Source organism: Schistocerca serialis, chromosome 2 (assembly GCF_023864345.2).
Source record: "Schistocerca serialis cubense isolate TAMUIC-IGC-003099 chromosome 2, iqSchSeri2.2, whole genome shotgun sequence".
In the NCBI taxonomy this organism is placed as follows: domain Eukaryota; kingdom Metazoa; phylum Arthropoda; class Insecta; order Orthoptera; family Acrididae; genus Schistocerca; species Schistocerca serialis.
In genome coordinates this window covers 211,263,642-211,282,219 of record NC_064639.1, presented here as the reverse complement: position 1 = coordinate 211,282,219, position 18,578 = coordinate 211,263,642, and positions in this window count along the sequence as shown.

Genomic DNA, 18,578 nt, shown 5'->3' with positions numbered 1-18,578 from the left:
TTTTCGGTACTTGGATCAGTTACTCCCCTCAGACATAAATACTTCCATCACCGCACATTACATCACACTCGTCCTCCACTCCAAATGCAGCACTGCCCCTGGTCATGAGGGTGTCACCTACCACCTTAAGGAATCCTCCTGGCCTTCCTGGCTGCCCTTACTACCCTGTACAACATCCTCCTCTCCACTGGTTTTTGTCCTGACTTGTGGAAGACTTCCTGTGTCCTGCTGTTCCCTAAACCCCTCTGACACCTCATCCTATCATCCCATCTGACTCAACTCTGTGTTCAGTAAGGTCTTCAAGTCCATCCTCTCCCAACATATTCATCACCACCTTAACCAACATCACCTCCTTCCCTTTACCCAATGTGGCTTCTGGTCCTCCCTCTCAGCTGATGACCAGCTCCTTAACCTTACCCATCTTCTTCCCACCAATTCAACTCCCATCACTCCGCTATCTGTGTTTCCCTCGACATCCAGAATGCCTACAACAGTGTCTGGCATCCTGGGCTCCTCTTCAGACCTATGCTCTCCCTATCAGTTTCATCCATCTCGTTGCTTCCTTCCTCTCCTATGTCACTATCCACAGTTCCAACTCCCATACTTCCTATCCCATCGCCAGTGTGCCCCAACGCTCCATCCTTTCCCCTATCCTCTATCTCCTGTATACTGCCGATATGCCCAAACCTCCCCCACCTGTTCATCTTATCCAATTCCTGGCCCTTTATCCTACCCTTCAACTGTCCCAACATACCCTCCACACCCACCTTGAGCAGTTCACCACTTGGTGCAACCAGTGGTTTCTTTGAATCAACCCCTCCAAGACCCAGGCAATCATCATAGGCCATACCACCTGCTCCTTCCATTTCCATGATTTCTATCTCACCATTTATAGTCATCCTATTGACCTCACTCCTACCCTAAAATAACTTGGCCTTACCCTTGACCATCACCTCAGCTGGATTCCCCATCTCCTCACAATCCAACACAAACCCCACAACAGACACCGCCTCCTGAAACTCCTGTCCAGCCGGACACTGGGGCTGCATCCTTCCACTATCCTTCACACCTACAAATCCTTGCTCTGCCCCATCCTTTGTTATGCCTGTGTCACTTGGGTTTCTGCCCCTCCCAGATTCTATAAAGCCCCCCAAATCCTAGAATGCCATGCACTCAGCCTCATGTTTCATATCCACCTTCCATCCCCCACGTGCATCCTCTATGACCTCATCCCCTTCCCCCACCTCCTTTTCCTTGAACATATCTACACCCTGTACATCATTTTCTGACTCGATCCTCCCCACCCTCTCCCCCTTCCTCTCCACCCCCACCCTATTTTTGTGCCTCTACCATTGTGTCCTGCCCTCCCTCCACCTCCTTTCCCAACGCAACTTTCAGCACCTGCCCCTCCAGGATGGTGAGCTTCGCACTGACATCTACCACTCCTACCAACTCTTATCCCACCTCTCCCCCCCCTACTCTTCAGGGCTCCTCCCCTTCCTTTGAGTGTTTTTCCTCCCTCCTACACCCCCTCCCTTTCCTATGCCTCACTTCTGTGTCTCTACATTCCGTCCAGCCTTGTCTTCCCTCATCATCTCCCACACCACCCATCTTCTGCCTCTTGGTGAGCCCCCTGCCCCCTCTTTTCCTCTCCCCCCCCCCCCCCAACCCCCTCTGCCCACCACATCTTCCTCCCCTCATTTTCCCTCCTCTCTGGCCTCCAGTCCCTTGGAAGGTTCCTACAGGCCGTTTTTATTCTTCATGTGAACTCCATCGTTTACAGTGGTTTTTTAAGTGTCTCTCGCTCTTTGTGTTTTTATACTGTGGCTGACTTTTAACTTGTGTTTGACTCCAGTCTATTTTAAGTGCCCCACAAATTGCCAGCTTTTTTTTAACTTTATGTGGACTTTTTAACTGTTCCCCAGTGAATGTCCCTCTGTTAGTGTATATTTTAACATCCATTATCTCCATTTCTGGGTTTTTATATTCCCCTTTTTCCACTCTTTTATGCATGTGTTCTCCCATTTTATATTTTTGTAAAGCCCCTCAGCTGAAGAGCGGCGGACTGTGCCTCTGACAGCCCTCTGCTACCCATATGGGGCATGAAAAAACAATAAAGGAAAAAAAGGTGGATTTACTTTCTTAAGGAAACGAAAATACTGAACGCAAATGCCAACTTCTAAGATTATATGGGTAATTGTTTTCTATTTGCACACACAACACCACTGTGGAAAGAGTATTTTCGCTGATGTCAGACAAGTGGACCGATAAAAGAAATCAGCTGCTGTCACAGACTGTGGAATCAATCTTACAGCGCCAGTTTAATTACAAGCTAACCTGCATGGAGATTTATAAATATGTAGAAAGATAAAAAGACCTGCTGAAAAAGGTGAAGTCTTCTGAGAAATATCGTGTACCAACCCTTCTGACGCAACAGCTGCCATGTAATTGTGTTCTGAATAAAAAATAATTATATCAGATAAATTTTTTACCTCATTTCTACACACCAATCTCAGAGTGTCCCGGCGAGATTCCAGCTGGACATGGCAACCTTACCCTGACTACAACTAATAACGGAGGAAAATCGAGCAACGTAGGCTCTGACTCCCGACTGTTTATAAAATCTTGACAATCAAAATTAGTATAGTATTGTTGAAGTTACAACATTAATAATTTTGCAATTAAAAATTTAATTTCAGTTTAATTATATCGCACTTTGTCCTAGGTGATAAAGCATAAGTACATGATGACTGCTCAGAATAACATAGTAGTCAATGATTACACAGTGAAGAGCCAAAGAAACTGGTACACTTAACACGTGAGCACACAAAGTGCTGCAACACGACGTGGCATGAACTCGACTAATGTCTGAAGTAGTGTTGGAGGGAACTGACGTCACGAAACCTGCAGGGATGTCCATAAATCTATAAGAGTACAGGGGGTGGAGATATCTTCTGACAGCACATTGCAAGGATCCCAGATATGCTCAATAATGTTCATGTCTGGTGAATTTGGTGGCCAGTGTAAGTGTTTAAACTCAGAAGAGTGTCCCTGGAGCTACTCTGTAGCAATTTTGAATGTGTGGGGTGTCGCATTGTCTTGCTGGAATTGCCCATGTCCGTCTGAATGTACAATGGACATAAATGGATGCAGGTGATCAGACAGAATGCTTACGTACGTATCACCTGTCAGAGTAGTATCTAGACGTATCAGGGGTCCTATATCACTCCAACTGCACACGCCCCACACCTTTACAGAGCCTTCACCAGTTTGAACAGTTGCTGACGTACAGGGTCCATGGATTCATGAGGCTGTGTCCATACCTGTGCACGTGCTCGATACAATTTGAAACGAGACACGTCCGACCAGGCAACATATTTCCAGTCATCAACAGTCCAACGTGGGTGTTGAGGGACCCAGGTGAGCCTTGAAGCTTCGTGTCGTGCAGTCATGAAGGGTACACGAGTGGGCTTTCGGCTTCGAAAGCCCATATCAATGATTTTTCGTTGAATGGTTCGCACGCTGACACTTGTTGATGGCCCAGCATTGAAATCTGTTGCAGTTTGCGGAAGGGTTGCACGTTGAACAAATCTCTCCAGTCGTCGTTGATCACGTTCTTGCAGGATCTTTTTCCGGCCACACTGATGTCGGAGATTTGACTTTTTACAGGGTTCCTGATATTCACGGTACACTCGAGAAATGGTCGTACGGGAAAATCCCCACTTCATCGCTACCTCGGAGATGTGTCCCATCGCTCGTGCGCATACTATAACACCACGTTCAAACTCACTTTAATCTTGATAACCTGCCATTGTAGCAGCAGTAATCGAACTAACAACTGCTCCAGACACTTGTCTTAGTGTTGCCGACCGCAGCGCCGTATTCTGTCTGTTTACATACCTCTGTATTTGAATACGCATGCCTGAATCAGTTTCTTTGGCGCTTCAGTGTATATGAAATGTACAAAATGAGCACTTTGAACAGTATGTAGTCATTTCATCTTAATTACATCTTAATTAATCCAATAATTAATTCATTTTTAGACAAGCTAACATTTTCAGAGTATATGTCAATACTAGAAATTACGTATGAATAATGTTTACGTGACTGATTACTCGAGTCTTTTTATATCTAACGAAAGTTACAAATAGTTAAATAGAGGAGTCAGAATGTTATTAAACTGAACTGGAATGTGGATGAGGTAGTTTAATGTGTATGATATCAATCACTTCATTATAATGTCTTTTGTTCTGCCGCATTACAAGGTGAACCAAGTGACAACTGGGCGAAAGAATCTTACAACGAATTGGGATTTGTCTCCCAACCTTTGAATTCGAATTCTGGCGGTTATCCACTAACTAATTTAATATTTATATGACTATAACGAAACTTCCTGAAGATTGACAGTTATCTACATGTGCACAATAAGCATTTTGCGAGTCGTGGATCGAGATCGTAGTATACTTTGCTTAAATATTTTCTGCTTAAGTTTTATTTTTTACTGAGTCTGCAGAGACTTCAACCACTCCCCCTTCTTTACGTCTGCCGGTAGCTTGTCAAATAATTTTGTAACAATATGCGAAATCACATTCTGCGTGCCGAGCCGTTCGACGAGTGTGACACATTGTCTATCAATTAAACGTCAGGCACTAATTCTGAATCTCACTGTGAAATATGGAACTGGAACGACAATATACGAATGTGATAACATGGGGAGTCAGTGCATAAATAAGTATTACCGCATGATGAAACAGCGATAACCATCAAAGCTTGTCACCGTGACTATACGTTTCTCAGCGCGAACTAAGGCCACTGTTATCTACTCTCAGTTAGAGGTGCGATATATGTGTTAGGGAAAGGTAGGATTGGGGGGGGGGGGGGCAGCCGGTGTGGCCGTGCGGTTCTAGGCGCTTCAGTCTGGAACCACGTGACCGCTACGGTCGCAGGTTCGAATCCTGCCTCGGGCATGGATGTGTGTGATGTCCTTAGGTTAGCTAGGTTTAAGTAGTTCTAAGTTCTAGGGGACTGATGACCACAAATATTAAGTCCCATAGTGCTCAGAGCCATTTGAACCATTTTTTTTTTTTGATTGGTGGGGGGAGGGGGGCATAGTGAGACGAATTGCTCCAAGAGCTGGACTTAACAGTTGAACTTGGACAAAGGAAGGCCACACCCTCGATCTTTCTCGCATTATTGCGTGCTATCACTGTTCAAGATATCTGCGTCTAGATCTTTCGACTTTGAAACTTGCCAGACGATGCGTCACTTTGCTAACAAACACACAATATGGAAATTTCAGATTGCGTCAGATTTATTCCTGCTGTGAAGGGTAGTTAATTCAAGACAGTATAGGGGACGCAGCAAGTAATCTCGGATGGAGTGTCATCGACAAATCTGGAGGACAGTTCAGGTGTACTACAGGGAAGTGCTTTGGGACCACTGCTGTTCATGTTGTGTGCTAATAGCCTTGTAGGCAATACTAATGTTAACCCCAGACTTTTCGTAGTAGCTGCAGTTATCTACAAATAGGTACCGTCTGAAAAAAATCAGCACAAATATTCCGTCACGTCTCTATAAGATTTCAAAGTGGTACAAAGACAGGGAACTTGCTTCAAATGTTCCGAAATGTAAAATTCTACACTTCACAATAGGAAAGTCCGTAGAATCCTGTAACTACAATATCAGTGTGTCACATTTGGAATCAGTCACCTCATACAAATACCTGGGCATAATAATTTGTAGGGATATGAAATGGAACGATCACATAGACTCAGTCGCAGGTAAAGCTGATGGTAGACTTCGGTACCTTGGTATAATACTAGCGAAATGAAACCAATCTTCACAGGAGACTACTTACAAAACACTCGTGCAACCCATCTCAAAATATTGCTCAAGTGCGTGGGACCCGTACCAAAAAGGGGACTAACAGGGTATACTGAGCGTATACAAAGAAGGGCAGCACGAATCGTCATGTGTTTGTTTGACGCAAGTGCGTGTATCACATAGATGCTGGAAGAACTGAACGGGAAAATGCTGTAAGGTAGACGCAAGCTATCCTGTGGATGACTACTTAGTAAGTTTCACGAACAAGCTTATTATGAATTTAAGAACATATTACAACCTCCTACATATCGCTCACGTAGACAAGTCGCACAGAAGGGTTTAAGCAGACATTCTTTTCGCGCTTCGTATGTGAATGGAGCGAGAAGAAGCCCCAGTGACTGGTACAATGGGAAATACCCTCTGCCACACACTTCATAAGAGCTTGCACAGTATGTATGTAGATGTACAGGGTGATTCCGCGATGACGTTACAAACTTTGAGGGATGATGGAAAAATGTAAACGTATCAATTTGAAATGAGGGATCCTAGCCCAGAAACGACCAAGTCGAAAGTTACAAAAGAAAATCGTTCTGATACCTCTGACACAGGAGCAGGTGGAGAGATAACATCCGGAAGGGCACAACTAGGATGAACACGAAAGTTGAATCGACAAACAGTGCATTCAACAGAAGGAAATGGAAGAGGCTTGTAGAGCAGGGGTATGGTCGGTAAGGCCCTTGCCACTTGTAATAATAAAAAGTAAAAAAAAAAAACGTCTGACGGTGGAGTACATGTACCGGTACTGTTGCTGCTACGATTTCTGGCTGGGCAACCTTCAAAGAGGGTCGTATGGACCAAAAGAAGAAAAAATTTATAGTACAGATGGGCTCTAAAACGCATGCTTAAATAGCTCTGAACACTCGTTCATCTTCGATACTGTGAAACACACCCCTTTGGTTTCCATATTCTTGAAGGAGGTAGAATGGACAAAACCAAGAAAAAATAATCAGTAAATATTGACTCTAAAATGCATATCTTAAGAGCTATAAGCACTTGCTCATCTTCGCTACTATGAAAGACATCTCTTCTATTGAACAAGTACCCATAGCTCTTAAGGTATGGATTTCAGAAACCATCTTCATTGGACTTTTGTTGCTTTTTTTGGCCCAAAGTAGGTTGACACTCCGCGCCGTGGCTGATAGGAGCGACTGTAAATGGGAAATGCCTTTACAGTCGCTCCCACCACCCCCCGCGCCGAGTGTCAACTTCGTTTGTGCATACAGTACTGCCTCCTCCAAAATATGGAAACCAAAGAGCTTGCAGTAAAGGAGATGTGCTTCACAGCATCGAAGATGAAAAAGTGCTCATAGTTCTTAATGTACGCATTTTAGAACCCATGTTTATTAGACTTTTTTTGTCCAATCTACCACATCTGAAAGTTGCCTACCCTGGAATCTTAACAACAATAGTACCGGTACATGTATTCGACTGTCAGAGCTATCAGAACGATTTTCGCATAGAACTTTCGACTTGGTAGTTTTCGGACCAAGGTTTGTTACCTCATATTGATACAGTTACGCTTCTCCATCATCCCTGAAAGTTTGTAACATCATAACGGAATCACCCTGAACATAGAACACACAGTGATCAAAATACAGCATACCTTTCAAAATTCTTGCAACTCCTTCTCCCTTTCTACAGCTGGTTCCTTTTGCCTTTTGCCTTAAAATCAAAGAATGTCAATAGATGCTTCAGATGTGATTTTAGTGTCTGAGAATATTTCTTTTATTTTTCCAAATTTTTGCGGGATTTTGAAGAGGACCAACACTTTTTTTTAATTGGCATTTAAGAATATTCCATACAGTCATCTATGTAAGTATATAAGAATTACACACAAGTGGTAGGCCTATAGATAACAGACTAAATGGGTAAAATAAACATTAATGATGGTGATACAAATACAAAGGCAAAATTAGCTTGAAACTGAGATTACACAAAATTATTTAGTTTAGGTCAGTCAGATCATATCTTTCATTTCGCTTTGTTTAGGAAGGAGCTAAATTCTTTACACTCTGCAAAGTCTGTGGTTACTAATAATGTGGGCACATATGTTGGTGACTGATATTTCTTTCTCACGACATTCTTTAGTGACTTTGCGGGAGGCCTCGCTGGATCCAAAACATATGTGATTTTGCCCTCCACATCATCGCTGTCATATAGCGGAGACGCTATACATGCTGTGCAATGCGGCAATGGATCAACCTAATCAGTGCTATCGGAGATGCAAATTTCCTTGTAGGCGGGAGCCTATAGTACCACGGTTTCTTTGGTAATACTGGTGTTATTCGAGCGTAGTGTTTCAATTTAGTTGTCTTAGAAGCTTGCTATTCTATGTCCCACTCTTTTAGAGCCCTCCGCAGGAAAGTGTGTATAGTCTTCTCTCTTCTATACATGAGACCATCGCTTCCTTAGCAAAAGAAATCATCGGTCACTTCTCCCAAGTACGTTGTTGTGCACCTTAATAGAATATATGGGAACACTGCAACCATTTCTTTCCATTTGGATTAGATATGCTATTATCTTGTAGACTATCGGACGGTTTTGTACCTTTGATGAAAATATTTGAGGTGAGTGAGTACCGATTTAACTCGAGAATGTGATAATAGTTCCCTCCGGTGCCGTATGACAGTACTTGAGAGTTTCCAAGATCGCCATAAGCTCTGCCGTCATTATTGTTATCTTACTTTGACAGCTTGCATATAAGTACTACCTGCTCATGAGAATCCTGAAAAGCGCATCCTGTTCCCACCTGGTTCTCTGAGTAGTCTGTACACACTGAGGTGAGAAAGGTCACGGGATAGCAATATGCACATATGCAGATGGCGGTAGTATCATGTACACAAGGTATAAAAGGGTAGTGCATTGACGGAGCTGTCCATCCTTCCACCATCCTTCACACCTACAAATCTTTGATCTGCCCCATCCTTTGTTATTCCAGCGTTGCTTGGATTTCCGCCCCTCCCAGATTCTATAAAGCCCTCCAAATCCTCGAATGCCATGCACTCGCACTTGCCCTCCTCATCCGCCTTCCGTTCCCCACGCACATCCTTTACGACCTCATTCCCTTCCCCCACCTTCTCCTTTTCCTTGAACACATCTGCACCCTATATATTTTCCGCCGCCTTGATCCCCCTCACCCCCTGGTGTCTCCCTTCCTCTCCACCCCCAGCCTTTACCGTTGTGTCCCACTCTGTCTTCATCTCCACACCCTCCACCTCCTTTCCCAACGCAACTTCCAACATCTACCCCTCTCGGATGATGAGTTTTACCCTGACATCTACTCTTCCTACCAACTCCAACCCCACCTTCCTCCTGCCTCCTCCTCAGGGCTCCCTCTCCTCCCCCTCCCTTCTCCTGAGAGGCTTTCCCCTCCTACACCCCCTCCCTCTCCTGTGCTCCCCTTCAGTGTCTCTGCGCTCCCTCCTGCCTTGTCTTCCCTCTTCATCTCTTGCCCCACCTGTCTCCTGCCTCTTGGTGCACCCGCTGACGCCCCTACTCTTTTCATACCGCCCCCTCCACCCCTGCCCCTTGCTCTCCACTCCTTTCCCATCTTCTCCGGCCTCTCCCTCGGCAGGTCCCACCTGGCAGTTTTATTCTTCATTGTGTGTGCTCCAAGTGGGTTTAAAGTGTGTTGTTCTGGAGTGTTTTTGATACTGTGGCCAACTTTTAACCTGTGCATGTGACTTCAGTGTCTTTTTTGTGTTATACGAATCGCCAACTGTGTTTTTTAACTTTATGTTGACTTTTTTGATTGTCCCCCCATGAACGTCTCCATTTCAGTGTATTTTTACCTCAATTATGTCCCCTTGCTCTGTTTTATGTCCTCCGTTTTTATCGCCTTTATATGTAACATTTTCTTCTTGTATTAGCTGTCATGTCACTCGGCTGAAGAGTGCTGACAGACCTCCCCTGCCCATATGACGCAGGGGAATGAAATCAGAATAAAGAAAAAAAAAACAGAGCTGTCATTTCTACTCGGATGACTCATATGGAAAGGCTCGAGAGGTGACTACAGCCGCACGTCGGGAGTTAACAGACTTTTAATGCAGAATGGTAGTTTGAGCTAGATGCCTGGGACATTCCATTTTAGAAATCGTTAGGGAATTTAATATTCTGAGATCCACAGTGTCAAGAGAGTGCTGAGAATACTAAATTTCAGGCATTACCTCTCACTGCGGCCAACACAGTGGCCGTCGGCCTTCGCTTAACGACTGAGAGCAGCAAAACAAAACAAAAGAAAGAAAAACACGCATGAAATCAGCGGAAGGGATCAATTGTGGGTTCCAAAGCGCTAGTATGAGTCCAGTTAGCGCAATTAATTGTGCGCCGGGAGTTAAAGAGAATGGGTTACAATGGTTAATCAGCTCCTCATGAGCCACACGTTCCTATAGTCGGTGCTAAGCGACGCCGCTAGACAGGTGATGAATGGAAGCGAGTGATTCGAAGTGATAAAGCGCACTGTACCCAGTGTCAGTCCGGTTGAAGAGCTTAGGTTTGGCGTATGCCTGCAGAACTTTATCTACCATCATGTGTGTTGCCAACAGTGAAGTAATGAGAAGGTTGTGTTACGATAAGGGAGTGTTTTTTGTGGTCTCAATGTGGCCCCCATGTTGTGCCTAAGAAAACGCTAAAGGCAAAAGGAAAAGAACACATGTTACAGCACTTTGTACAGTAAAGGAACAGTTCAGAGGCGATGATTGTTTTTATTAGCATTAGAATGCACTCTGGCATAAAGTAACACCCGTGAAGCATTGGTTTGTGGATAACAACATTCCTGAACTGAATTGACCTGCTCAGATTTCCAATCGGAACCCGACGGAACGTCTTTGGGAAGAGTTAGAACATGTGTCCAACACCACTACCTTCCCTGGTTTCGGCTCTTTAAGAAAACTGGTCTGCCACTCCTTGCCAGACAGTCAGATGCCTCATTGAAAGTGTCCCATGAAGAAGTCGAGCCATGATATAGGCGGAGAGTGGGCACACGCCACATTAATGTCCACTAGATGGCGTCCGGATACATTTGATCAGATAATGTATCTCATACACTCTAGAATGAGATTTTCACTCCGCAGCAGAGTGTGCGCTGATATGAAACTTCCTGGCAGATTAAAACTGTGTGCCGGACCGAGACTCGAACTCGGGACCTTTGCCTTTCGCGGGCAAGTGCTCTACCAACTGAGCTACCCAAGCACGACTCACGCCCCGTCCTCACAGCTTTACTTCTTCCAAACTTTACAGAAGCTCTCCTGCGAACCTTGCAGAACTAGCACTCCTGAAAGAAAGGATATTGCGGAGACATGGCTTAGCCGCAGCCTGGGGGATGTTTCCAGAATGAGATTTCGCAGGAGCAACTGAAATCAGGACTCATCTGACCAGGCGACGGTTTCCCAGTCGTCTAGCGTCCAAGCTATATGGTCACAAGCCCGGGAGAGGCGATGCAGGCGATGTCGTGCTGTTAGCGAAGGCACTCGCGTCGGTCGTCTGCTGCCATAGTCCATTAACGCCAACTTTCGCCGCACCCTCCAAGCGAATACGTTCATCGCCCGTCCCACATTGATTTCTGCGCTTATTTCACGCCGTGTTGCCTGTCTGTTAGCACTGACAACTCTACGCAAACGCGGCTGCTCTCGGTGGTCAAGTAAACGCCGTCGGCCTCTGCGTTGTCCATTGTGAGAGGTAATGACTGTACTTTGGCACACTCTTGAAACTGTGAATCTCGGAATATTGAATTCCCTAATGATTGCCGAAACGGAATGACCCACGCGTCTAGCTTGAGCAACCGTTCCACGTTCAAAGTCTGTTAATCATATCGCAAACTTTTTCACATGAATCAGCAAAGTACAGATGACAGCTCCGCCAATGCACTACTCTTTCATACTTTGTGAATGCGATACTACCGCCATCTGTATGTGTGTCTATCGCTATCCCGTCACTTTTGACGCCTCAGTATAACTGTACACACATACAGGGCTATTACAAATGATTGAAGCGATTTCATAAATTCCCTGTAGCTCCATTCATTGACATATGGTCACGACACACTACAGATACGTAGAAAAACTCATAAAGTTTTGTTCGGCTGAAGCCGCACTTCAGGTTTCTGCCGCCAGAGCGCTCGAGAGCGCAGTGAGACAAAATGGCGACAGGAGCCGAGAAAGCGTATGTCGTGCTTGAAATGCACTCACATCAGTCAGTCATAACAGTGCAACGACACTTCAGGACGAAGTTCAACAAAGATCCACCAACTGCTAACTCCATTCGGCGATGGTATGCGCAGTTTAAAGCTTCTGGATACCTCTGTAAGGGGAAATCAACGGGTCGGCCTGCAGTGAGCGAAGAAACGGTTGAACGCGTGCGGGCAAGTTTCACGCGTAGCCCGCGGAAGTCGACGAATAAAGCAAGCAGGGAGCTAAACGTACCACAGCCGACGGTTTGGAAAATCTTACGGAAAAGGCTAAAGCAGAAGCCTTACCGTTTACAATTGCTACAAGCCCTGACAGCCGATGACAAAGTCAAACGCTTTGAATTTTCGGCACGGTTGCAACAGCTCATGGAAGAGGATGCGTTCAGTGCGAAACTTGTTTTCAGTGATGAAGCAACATTTTTTCTTAATGGTGAAGTGAACAGACACAATGTGCGAATCTGGGCGGTAGAGAATCCTCACGCATTCGTGCAGCAAATTCGCAATTCACCAAAAGTTAACGTGTTTTGTGCAATCTCACGGTTTAAAGTTTACGGCCCCTTTTTCTTCTGCAAAAAAAAAAAAACGTTACAGGACACGTGTATCTGGACATGCTGGAAAATTGGCTCATGCCACAACTGGAGACCGACAGCGCCGACTTCATCTTTCAACAGGAAGGTGCTCCACCGCACTTCCATCATGATGTTCGGCATTTCTTAAACAGGAGACTGGAAAACCGATGGATCGGTCGTGGTGGAGATCATGATCAGCAATTCATGTCATGGCCTCCACGCTCTCCCGACTTAACCCCATGCGATTTCTTTCTGTGGGGTTACGTGAAAGATTCAGTGTTTAAACCTCCTCTACCAAGAAACGTGCCAGAACTGCGAGCTCGCATCGACGATGCTTTCGAACTCATTGATGGGGACATGCTGCGCCGAGTGTGGGAGGAACTTGACTATCGGCTTGATGTCTGCCAAATCACTAAAGGGGCACATATCGAACATTTGTGAATACCTAAAAAAACTTTTTGAGTTTTTGTATGTGTGTGCAAAGCATTGTGAAAATATCTCAAATAATAAAGTTATTGTAGAGCTGTGAAATCGCTTCAATCATTTGTAATAACCCTGTACTCTGTAAACCATTGTGAAGCGCATCATAGGGGGTACTTAGCATCGTACCACACGTCAAGGTTTTTTCCTGTACCAATCGTGTATGGAGCACGGGAATGTCTTCGTGCACACTGTAATTAGTCTCATCTTATCTTCATAAACCGTAGTCTGACCGGCGTGACTGATTTTTAGCTAAGAAAGTATTGTAGTTGTGGTCTTCAGTCCAGAGACTGGTTTGACGCAGCTCTCCATGCTACTTTATCCTGCGCAAGCCTCTTCATCTCCCAGTACCTACTGCAACCTGCATCCTTCTGATTCTGTTTAGTGTATTCATCTCTTGGACTCCCTTGGATCACGTCGGCAAAGTTTCCACGAGGGTTTCGTGGGCCATGTATTGGGGAATTCTTCTCGCACTTCGCATTACGCCTGGGTCAGTCGATAGGAATTAGTTTTGATTTATCGCGCTTTACTCCACGTAAACGCAATTTATTATCACTGCCTGATAGGAGAGTCATGTAATGTAATGATTCAAGGTCGGGAGTTAAAATAAATTTGTGCTAATCGACTGCGTCTGTTTTCAATCAAGTAGTTGAAATCCCAAGTCACTTTCTTAATTAATTTTATGTTCAACATTTGCATCTGGTGTTCAATAGCTGAATATAACATCAATGTGCACCCCTTTTTAGTTAAAAGTGATCAATTCTGAATCAATTAATGTCAACACTGTCACCGAAGTTAAAATCAGCGGTCACAAGGCCTTATTTCTTTCTTTGCGTTATCTGATATTGCGGCAGTTTTGCTCTCTCTGTTGATCTGTTAGTCAATTAGCTGGGGTGAACACACCCCAAAACCAGATAAGTGATGGGTGGGGTGTTACAGGTTTTATTAATGTTCACCTTGTATATCGCATCTAAAAAAATCAAATGTTTGTGAAATCTCATGGGACTTAACTGCTAAGGTCATCAGTCCCTAAGCTTACACACCACTTAACCTAAATTATCCTAAGGACAAACACACACACACACACACACACACCCATGCCCGAGGGAGGACTCGAACCTCCGCCGGGACCAGCCGCACAGTCCATGACTGCAGCTCCGAGACCGCTCGGCTAATCCCGCGCGGCTGTCACATCTAAGTTATCCTGTAATGATTCAGGGAAACCGTTAATAAGGCTAGACCAGAATTAACCGAAAGGGTATCTTCTTGTTTTGTTGCGAAAGCGGAAAGTGGTGTTATCAATAAGATACGCCAATCGTCATGAATGAGACGCTGAAACAACGGTACTCGTTTCACGTCATAGAGAGGCAACGGACATTGTATGGCGGCGTAGCTGTGTATAGATGTGGCTGCCAGCGTGAGAGAGTAATGACCGCCAACAGGGAAATGCTTGTTGAGAAAGATCTGAGTGAAACATCTGCCATCGTTTTCCTCGACGGCTGCATGAAAACGACTGCTCACACTAATGGCTCTGCAAACTGTTTTATGTCGTCACTCTTCCGTCTAGTTGAATTCCAACTTCCATCTCTTGCTACTTTCAGCTAACATTTTCATCTCGACGTACACTATTTGATCAAAAGTATCCGGACACACCAACGTAATGCGGAATTGAACACTAGATATTACGAGAGGAGGATCCACCAATTTAAAAGAAGACGGGGAGTATTGTGTTATCAGAAGGGAATCGACTGTCACCTGATTAATATATCTCTGGGGAATATTTCAACGTCTCTAAAGCTGCCCAAGTATGTGATTGTGAAATGGAATCGCGAAGGAAGAACCACAGCATAGAACATTAGCCAGTAAAACCAGGAAAGTCAGAAAGACGAAATTCTCCAACGTCGTGGGAACACCTATGCTCACGTATGGAAGTGAGACCAGGAAAATAACTAAGAAAGAGCCAAAAAGGATACAGTCAACTGAAATGAAAATTTTAACGGCGGTAAAAGGATGTACACGGAGACGTCAAATAAAGAAATCTGAAATAAGGAAAGAATTAAATATATAATGCTTAAATGAAAAAACAGAATATGGGATAACAAAATGGAAGAAGCATACTGAAAGAACTGGGGAGGAAAGAATATTCAGACATGTAACAGAGTACAACCCAAAGGAAAGAGAGACGCAGGAAGACCAAGGAAAAGGCGGCTTTTGTGAAGACGGGACAGGCTATAAACCTTCTCCTTGAAGTGAAGAAGAAGATGAAGAAGAATTTGTTCCTGATGAGACAAGACTATTTTTAACATGATTTGACTTCAGTGTCGAATTCTTTAAGATAGATCCTCCACAGTAATATGAAAATAAAGATTTCGTCAACGCTCGGCATCTAATTAATAAACCGACAGTTGTAAATGATCCAGCAGAAAGAGGTATCTAGCTCAAGGAACGCTACAATACCCGCAAGCTGCATGCGCTTCATTCAGTTTGTATCCAAGCATAAAAAAGAGACTACATCAAAGAATAAGGATTAGTAAAATTAATATTTGATTCCTCATGATATTTTTCTTCACAAACATTTTATGTAGTAGTGTTATCGATTGATTTCATTAAAATCAATACAACAAATTTAATAATTATGTTGAGCACAGCTGCTTCAGTATAACTTAATAGTTTTGAGATAAAAAGTAAATGATGATTTTATGTGGTCTTTTTTTCCTTTTTTCCCAATCCAATGGCCTAGGACAGAGCTTTGTTCAATGGAACTAAAGTAGAAGGTAGGAGAAAGAAAAAAATCAAATTCGAAGAAGAATAACCACCCTAATGGTGCCCCTAGCTAGCAAATAAACTTCCGCGAAAATTATTTGACGCGGAAACACCCCCAGCAAGTCAAATTCCGCAAGTTTCATTGGCTTGCAAAGGCATCTTCCACAAGCTAGTGGAAATAGTTTCTTGCACCTTGCTGCGAGAACTTGCCGGACGTGCCAGTTACTGGAAGTCTTTCTGAAACCTATAGAAGTTTTGCGTGTTCAGCAGCGGTAGGAAAATGTCAGAGAAAAACAGGAGAATCACAGTAAATAAAATGTTCCGGGCTATTATGCCGTTGTCCGCTGTTACTGTCATCCCATGGTGGGAGGCTGGTACATATCTTCAGCGGACGTCGGCAATCGACAACGGCAATCGACAACGGCCAACTGTGCTCGGGTATTCAAAACATGTGACGTCACGCCATTGCGCGGAAACGGAATTTTGCTGCAGTCAGTAGCTAGCCAGGACGTGAATCGGACATTCAAAGAAGCTACGATCGCCCTTGAAAATATCGTCCGCAGATAGGGATGAAACTTTGGGTTTAAATGTGAAATACGGCATAACAGCCAGGAACATTTTATTAATTGTGACATTTGCAGTCGTGAAAGTTTCCATTTTACAAACGGAGAACGGTACAAAGAAATGTATCCCCGGAGCCACTAAACGTGTATAGCCGGCCACCACAGCTAACGAAGTGCGAAATTAATTTACAGATTACTTTGTTTTGCCCATAAGAGAAGTAGAATGTCAGTACAGACGTCTTCAAATTATAGTTGGTTTTTTAATGTTAGCATAAACATAAATGCTTTACATTTGTAACAAAAGTAATAAACACTCTCTAGAAAACTCGAAGAATAATTAAAAGGCCATCTCTTGGCAGTGTAGCTTGCCGCATTTTTGTGTCCCCTTTTCGAATATTTGATTGTACTGTAATAAGAGATGTTCGAAACTAGCATGCGACGTTCTCAGAAAGTTTTTAATCTGAGCGAAATCCTCTGTATTTCACTTAAAAGTTGTTCTTGATAAGTAAAATATCTATGTCTCTGCATCTATTTTTCATTAAAACGTCTCTTTTTTTCTTCTTAATTTTGTTCTTCGTAACGATTTTTAGGGTCCCGTGCCTCTATCGGTAAAATAGGATCGCTTCGTTGTCTGTCTGCTCGACTGTTAAAAACCACTTTTCTCTGGAACGGGTTGACGTGGTAATTTGAAATTTATGTCACGTACCGAGGTCTATAGTCCCTTGGCTGTGTAAAAACTTCTACTTCTTAGCCTCTAAGTTAATGCAATCAAGAGATATCGTCATTTGTGTCACCTGTTTTACTCGCAAACTCACCCATCAAAACCTATAGAGTTCTTCCCGTTGGCCTAGAACCACGAAATTTGGCAAAAAGGAAGATTTCATTGGATAACCAAAGAAATAAGACCGAAAACTGTAAATCTTTAATTATATCGCATGAGAAATTTTTTTTGTCACTTCTTATCCGACTGTTCGTCCGTTCTGTTAAGACCCCTTTTTCTCAGGAACGCTTAGAACGCATCAAGTTGAAATTTATGTCACATATCAAGGTCTGTAGGCCCTTGGCTGTGCAATAAAAGTAAGTTTCTAATCCAAAAGCTATGGCCATTTAGTTCACATACACTCCTGGAAATGGAAAAAAGAACACATTGACACCGGTGTGTCAGACCCACCATACTTGCTCCGGACACTGCGAGAGGGCTGTACAAGCAATGATCACACGCACGGCACAGCGGACACACCAGGAACCGCGGTGTTGGCCGTCGAATGGCGCTAGCTGCGCAGCATTTGTGCACCGCCGCCGTCAGTGTCAGCCAGTTTGCCGTGGCATACGGAGCTCCATCGCAGTCTTTAACACTGGTAGCATGCCGCGACAGCGTGGACGTGAACCGTATGTGCAGTTGACGGACTTTGAGCGAGGGCGCATAGTGGGCATGCGGGAGGCCGGGTGGACGTACCGCCGAATTGCTCAACACGTGGGGCGTGAGGTCCCCACAGTACATCGATGTTGTCGCCAGTGGTCGGCGGAAGGTGCACGTGCCCGTCGACCTGGGACCGGACCGCAGCGACGCACGGATGCACGCCAAGACCGTAGGATCCTACGCAGTGCCGTAGGGGACCGCACCGCCACTTCCCAGCAAATTAGGGACACTGTTGCTCCTGGGGTATCGGCGAGGACCATTCGCAACCGTCTCCATGAAGCTGGGCTACGGTCCCGCACACCGTTAGGCCGTCTTCCGCTCACGCCCCAACATCGTGCAGCCCGCCTCCAGTGGTGTCGCGACAGGCGTGAATGGAGGGACGAATGGAGACGTGTCGTCTTCAGCGATGAGGGTCGCTTCTGCCTTGGTGCCAATGATGGTCGTATGCGTGTTTGGCGCCGTGCAGGTGAGCGCCACAATCAGGACAGCATACGACCGAGGCACACAGGGCCAACACCCGGCATCATGGTGTGGGGAGCGATCTCCTACACTGGCCGTACACCACTGGTGATCGTCGAGGGGACACTGAATAGTGCACGGTACATCCAAACCGTCATCGAACCCATCGTTCTACCATTCCTAGACCGGCAAGGGAACTTGCTGTTCCAACAGGACAATGCACGTCCGCATGTATCCCGTGCCACCCAACGTGCTCT